The sequence below is a fragment of the Corapipo altera genome, unplaced genomic scaffold (assembly GCF_003945725.1).
Source record: "Corapipo altera isolate COAL_440 unplaced genomic scaffold, ASM394572v1 98, whole genome shotgun sequence".
Taxonomy (NCBI): Eukaryota; Metazoa; Chordata; class Aves; order Passeriformes; family Pipridae; genus Corapipo; species Corapipo altera.
Window position 1 is genome coordinate 5,383,331 of NW_020884914.1, and position 6,000 is coordinate 5,389,330.

Here is a 6,000-nt window from a genome sequence, read left to right on the forward strand (position 1 = left end):
ATATTTTCTCAACAAAATATCTCCAAAATATTGCATCATCCTTAATTTAGGAAAAAATACTAACTGTGAAAAAAGTGATATCTTTGCCAGGGCAAAGGTATCAATATTGGCTCTGACAGAGATTAGCAAGCCTTTTTTTCTGGATCAGTGCCATTCAACATTGTTTAATTTCTCCCCCCTCAAACCATAAATTATCAATCCTCTACAACAAATGAAAAACTCAGAAATCCAAGAACAAAATCATTTAACATTTAACAAAACAAATTTAAAAGATAAAAGCAGAAGCTCGGGAACTGAGCATGCAGAGGAAGAGTGATGGTGACTCATCAGCCAAACCACTTCTGTGAGAGACAACTGTGGGGATCAATGAACAGAGAAAAGATATGGGTTTTTTCCAAGACAACAAGACAATTACACAAAGTTTTATTTTGAAATCCAGGGCTCTGGATCTGAGGTCCACAACAGACCATCAGGTTTTGTAAGACAACAGCATTACATATAACATTTTTTCTGTGTGTGTTTCTTATGTGTAAGCTCCAGTGAAGATAAAAAAGCCTTAAAATACCCAAAAGACAGGCAGCAGAATGACCCAAATTCAAGGAAACCAACTGCAACTGCACTGGGCTTTCCCACCAGCACAGTACATAGGAATTTACTACTGATCATCACGTGATGATAGTGTTGATTTAAACACAACAAAACCTTTGTCATTTAACACAAGCAAAACTGTCCAGCACAACTGCACTTTCTTGTGCCTCTATATGGATGTTCTTCCATCTTCTCTACGACTGTTTCAACTGTCAGAATACTTTCATCTGAAATAACAGCATTTCCTCATTTAAACCTTCTCTGAAATTTCCTACCCACATTTTCACACGTTCGCACCTTCAAAACAAAATGCTTTTAGAGCTGAAAGTTTCTACATCAAGTTGGAGTTTCCCAAATTTCTCAGAAAAAAAAAGTAGTATGTATTTTCAGACTAGCTTCTTATCATTCTGATCATGTAATATTTGCTCACATCTAATACAGAGACTGAACTCAGAGACAATAAAATCCCTAGAAAACCCTTGGAACCAGCAAGCAGAAGAGCAAGACCCTATGAGCATCCTCCCCAAGAACAGTGTGCCAGCATGTATTCATACTTGATTTGATCCTAAAAATAATCCAGTGGAAAAGTGCCAAAACGTAAAGGAAAATCTGAAATATAACTACCAGCATGACAGAGTCAAGATTAAAGAATGACAAAGCACGGCAGAAAGCTGAGAGGCACCAACTCCCCATACAGGTCATTCCCTGAACAGTTGGAGTTGGTGATCCTTGTGGGTCCCTCCCAACTCCAAATATTCTCTGTGTATGTGCTTCTGTGTAACTTCAGCTCTCACTACCATTGGTTTAACACTGAGGAGTTTAAACAACAATTGCTTGGATCATATTCTATGCTATATCCTTGTAATTCTTTTTTTTTTTTTGGGGGAATCATAACCTCTTCTTTCTCTACTCCAAACTCTCCTGGTCAGAGGTTGTGCACTGGAGGGTTTAAGCCAAGTGTGCTGCACACTGAAAAAATGTGTATTTTTAGTGTTTGCAATGCTGGTCCCAGTCAGCTGCACATTCCCTGTAGTCAGTGTTGGGCTGTTTATCCCAGAAGTGATTTAGTTTTGCATTTAGTTTGCCCTTTAACACAATCAAGGCTTTCAGCTCACCCTGTTGTAACCCCATTCCCTCAGACCTTTCCAGCTGAAGGAGAGACAATTATTTTAACAGAGATGAGTTTGCTCGGTCACTTTTCCCCAATGTCCCTGACTGACAGCAGTCAGTCTGTGATTTACAGATACTCCCAGTTTGTGGCACAGTGTTTCCCATTCCAGACAGTGACCTTAATTTTAGGGCACTGATTTGCATAGGCAGCTACTAAGGTACATGTCAGTGCAGAACTTACATTCACCTTGTTCCTTTCAGGGTATTAGCACAGCAACATCTTGCTCTTCAGAAACACAGGATTTTAGAACTGCAGCCAAAGTTGTAAAATATTCTGGGTTTTTTAACTGGCTGTGAGAAAACTGTGATAGAGCTTCAAATTTGTGAACTATGTTAGAGACACTTCAACCAACTTCTGAAAGATACATCACAAAATACTCAACAGTTTCTTTCCCCTTGAAAAGAGCCAAATAGTAAATACCTCATAACACAACTGGAATTGCAGGATATTCATCAAAAACTTCACTTAGAAATATTTTTCCTTCTGCACAGGATCTCTGCAAAGTACAAAATCTGGAGCAGAAGAGTTGCCACCTACTTGGCAAAAAATAGTATTTCAATGTATGACAAGCATATATTTGGCATTTGGTGTTGCTTGGTAGGTAACTGTAACCCATCCTGTGAATAAAACACCGTTGCCTCTGTGCTCTACAGAATCCCACACGTGCTCCAGCACTGCTGTTACATCCCAGCATCCCAGAAGGGGTTTTCCATGCCCTTTCAGTTTGCATTCATTTTTTAGTGTATCAGCTTGAAGGACACAGCTGAAATTATCTTATTTGCAGTAAGCTGTCATTCTTGGCACAGCAAATTTTAGCAAAGTAATAGTAATGAAGGAAAATTTTAATAAATACTGAAAGCTTCAAAGACAGTTTTTAATCATAAAAGCATACGTTCAGACTAGGTGATGAAAACACTATTTACTGATAACATACACAAGAACACACAATGTGAAGTGTCAGAGATGGCACTGTACCTCCCAGAATGAGGACTTGCACTACAAAAAAATCAGGAGCATGGAAAAATTCAATTATTTCATTAAAAGAAACTCCCCATTAAAAAGTGCAACCAAGCAAAAAATGAAAAACAAAGGGCAACAACAACAACAACAAAAAAAAGACTTCTCAATAACGCCTTGGGGAAAGATCCTCAGAGATAGGAGCTTTCTGCTCTCAGGAAACATTACAGCTCAAATTTGGCACAATTGAGTCAACACAGATGTACGTGATTTCACTGTATCAAGGCCAGAAACAGTCAGGACACTTAACATTTTGTTTGAGCCCTGTCTATTCACTTGTTTCCTTCCTCTTCAGTTTTATTCACCTACTGCTTTTATAAAGGAGCATGAGACAAGAGCATCCTCATCTCCCACATGAAGTGGGAAGGAGTCAAGATTCAAGAATTAAGTAGAAAGAGTGCTGACAGATGCAGAAAATAAACACATTTTTCAACTCCTGTATTTCTCTCAAGCTGTAGTATGAGACATCAATCTTAATTACATAAGATCCATCTTTTTTAGACAAGTACACCTTTCAGACACCAACATGTTCAATGTAGCCATGCCTTCCATAACTATAAATAATATTTCTTCTTGTAGCCAGCATTAGGAATCCTACCTTTATAGTATATAATGCTTAAAGTTAGATCTAAAAATCAGATTTCAAAGCTACAATGTGATAAATTAGTGATGCCAATTTTTTTAACCCAGCCATTGATCTCTTCTATCCTATATTTCCAGCTATCTCAACTTCCCCCAGTGCAAGCAAATACTGAACAGCTCTTTGGTCCTAAACAAAGCTTACCTGTCTGCACAAAGGTTAATATTTCCATGAAATTCCTCCTAAAAACTAGGCAAAAACCTGGTAAAGCCAGCATATGTGCAGAGCTGGCAGAGAAGCAGTAGGTCCCCCACAAAGGAATAAAAAAATACTGGAAGAGAGACTGAGTGGGAGAGACAGTTTGGAGGGAATGAGATAAGATTCTTTAGAAAATAAATAGCAAGTAAGAGCATCACTAAGGAAAAAAAATGATGGAAAAGACAGCAAAAGCAGTGAGAGAAGTCAGAGGAGAAGGGGAATAGAAAAAGTAAGCAAACATCCATCAGAGATGACACAGGTACGAGCTGATCCTGCCCGGGGCAGGAAGAACAAGGGCAGCAGTGCCTGAGTCCCCTCTGGCCTTGCTATTCCATGTTTAACTTCAAGGGGGCTTTGTGCAGGGCTCAGCACGGGGAGCAAGAACACATTTCAAACCTCAGCAGCACGGCAACCACGGCCTCAGGACATCCCATTCCCCTCCCGTGCAGCAGCACAGCCAGCAGGGATTACGTGTGCACGGAGTGTGGAGGCATCACTGGCACAATTCTCAGTGCTGGGAATTGCCCCTTGCAATCCTACCTGTGTGCCCATGTCCTGTGCTGGGAATGGATCACATTATGCATCCAGGAATTAACAATCCCGCTGGCTTCCTCGACACTTGGCTCCTGACAGTATTGCTGTCATTTAAGGGTACCCTTTCCTGAAAACCAGCACAGCATCCTCATCACGGCAAGGGCACCAAGTACTTCAATTACAAGAACTACAAAAATCATCAACGTACTGCGAATTTTATTCCTCACGTTTGTCAGCTCTATTACTGACACTCAGTTAAGGACTAATAGAAAAAAGAAATATAGTCTTGACATTAGAAACACTGACTTCATTTCAGGAAACGCTGAATCCTTTGTCTAATGTATTTACCAGAAGAATAAACTGTAAATGAGACTTGGGCAGCCAAGCCTGTATAGCCTACATAAGACAGTGAGCAGATCTGAACTATAATCAGAAAAGCAACACAGAAATAGTTTCACAGAAACTCACCAATGCAAAATCATTCAAGTAAAAGTAAATAAAAATAAATTAAAAATACCTATTCTGTATCACTACTATAAACCTGATAACTGGAGCATGTGATAACGACCACTTTCCTAAAAACTAAACAATCTATTGATATACATACTGAAAACTCACACAGCCCCACTACTCTTCCCAATATAGATCTTCTCAAGCAGCTGTGACTATTTGGTCTCTAAAACTTAACTATTTGATTACAAGGACTAGCTCTGGTTTAGACTGTAATACATCCACGATCATCAATCTCTACCCCAGAGTGACAAAACCTTGCTTCAGCTTTTACAGCCCACACGTACAACTGTTTTCACACTTCCAAATGACAAACACGCAGTATCTTTCCTAAGTATCATCGAGTCTAGAGAAGTGAAGCAAGGGACTTGACATTCTTGGGACACCATCACCAGCATCTGCTGTGTTTTATGATCCAGTTCAGCTTGAATAAACTGGATCTTATTTAAAGTGAAAAAACCAGTTATCACTAAACTACTTCCAAATGTAACATACTATGCCACATTTGAAATTCAGAGTAGATAAACAAAAGCTGCAGCGTTGGACAAGATCTTTCACACTTCGCTGATGTGAATCACTCCAGTCAAACTTCAGACCACATTCGTTTCACCATCTGTGCGCACCATGTTCAGTTGGCAGCACGATGTCCAACAGCCACATCACAAATTTTGGAACCGTACGACTCGTGCCACTCTCACTCTGTCAAACCATCTCGCAGTGCACAGCCCTGCCCCTGCTGAGGAGCGGCAGTCCTGGCTGTAACTGCTGTACATCTTAAATGTACACAGTGGCACTACGCCTGCACTGAACAGCTATTTAGGGAACATTTATACTTTTTTTTTTCCTGACAGAAGCGCGCAGGAGAAAACGCTATGATAAATCGCCAATAAAATCAGCAAACATCGATGACTTACAGGCAGGTAGTTTCCCGGCAGTTAAACATCTGCACCCTTTCAACCAGCAACTCCTCTGAGCCCCGACCACCCATGTTTCTTGTTGTTCCCTGTGCTCGGGAGCCCCCTCCCGTGCCGCCCTTCTCCCGCAGCACCTTTCGCACGGCGTTTCGCAGGCGACAGCGGAGCGGGCGCGGTGCCCCCGAGCCCCGCGGAGCTCACGGGGCTCAGCAGCGCTGCCCTGCCCGCCGGCTCCAGCCCCAGCCCCGCTCGCCCCGCGGCCCCGGCCCCCCGAGAGCCCCCCCTGCGCGGGCACTCCGCGGGCGCGCATCCCTCCTCCCGGCCCGCCCCGGCAACTTTCCGGCCGCGGAGCGGGGCCAGCGGGGCCACCGCGCACCTGCCGGGCTGCCCCGCTCCGAGCGGCCCCGCTGCCCCCGCGCAGCCCCGGC

At 42.5% G+C, this 6,000-nt stretch overlaps 1 protein-coding gene and 1 long non-coding RNA gene across 13 annotated transcripts in view; both read right to left on the minus strand.

The window, feature by feature from the left end:
• The window catches only part of RBFOX1 (RNA binding fox-1 homolog 1), a 1,158,532-nt gene that overhangs the window by 797,107 nt on the left and 355,425 nt on the right, over positions 1–6,000 (minus strand). The window lies entirely within an intron of this gene.
• LOC113952596 overlaps positions 3,936–6,000 on the minus strand; it is a 41,007-nt gene continuing 38,942 nt past the window's right edge. The window contains exon 3 of the long non-coding RNA XR_003529598.1: positions 3,936–4,275. This is a non-coding gene — a long non-coding RNA (uncharacterized LOC113952596). The remainder of the gene's footprint in view (positions 4,276–6,000) is intronic.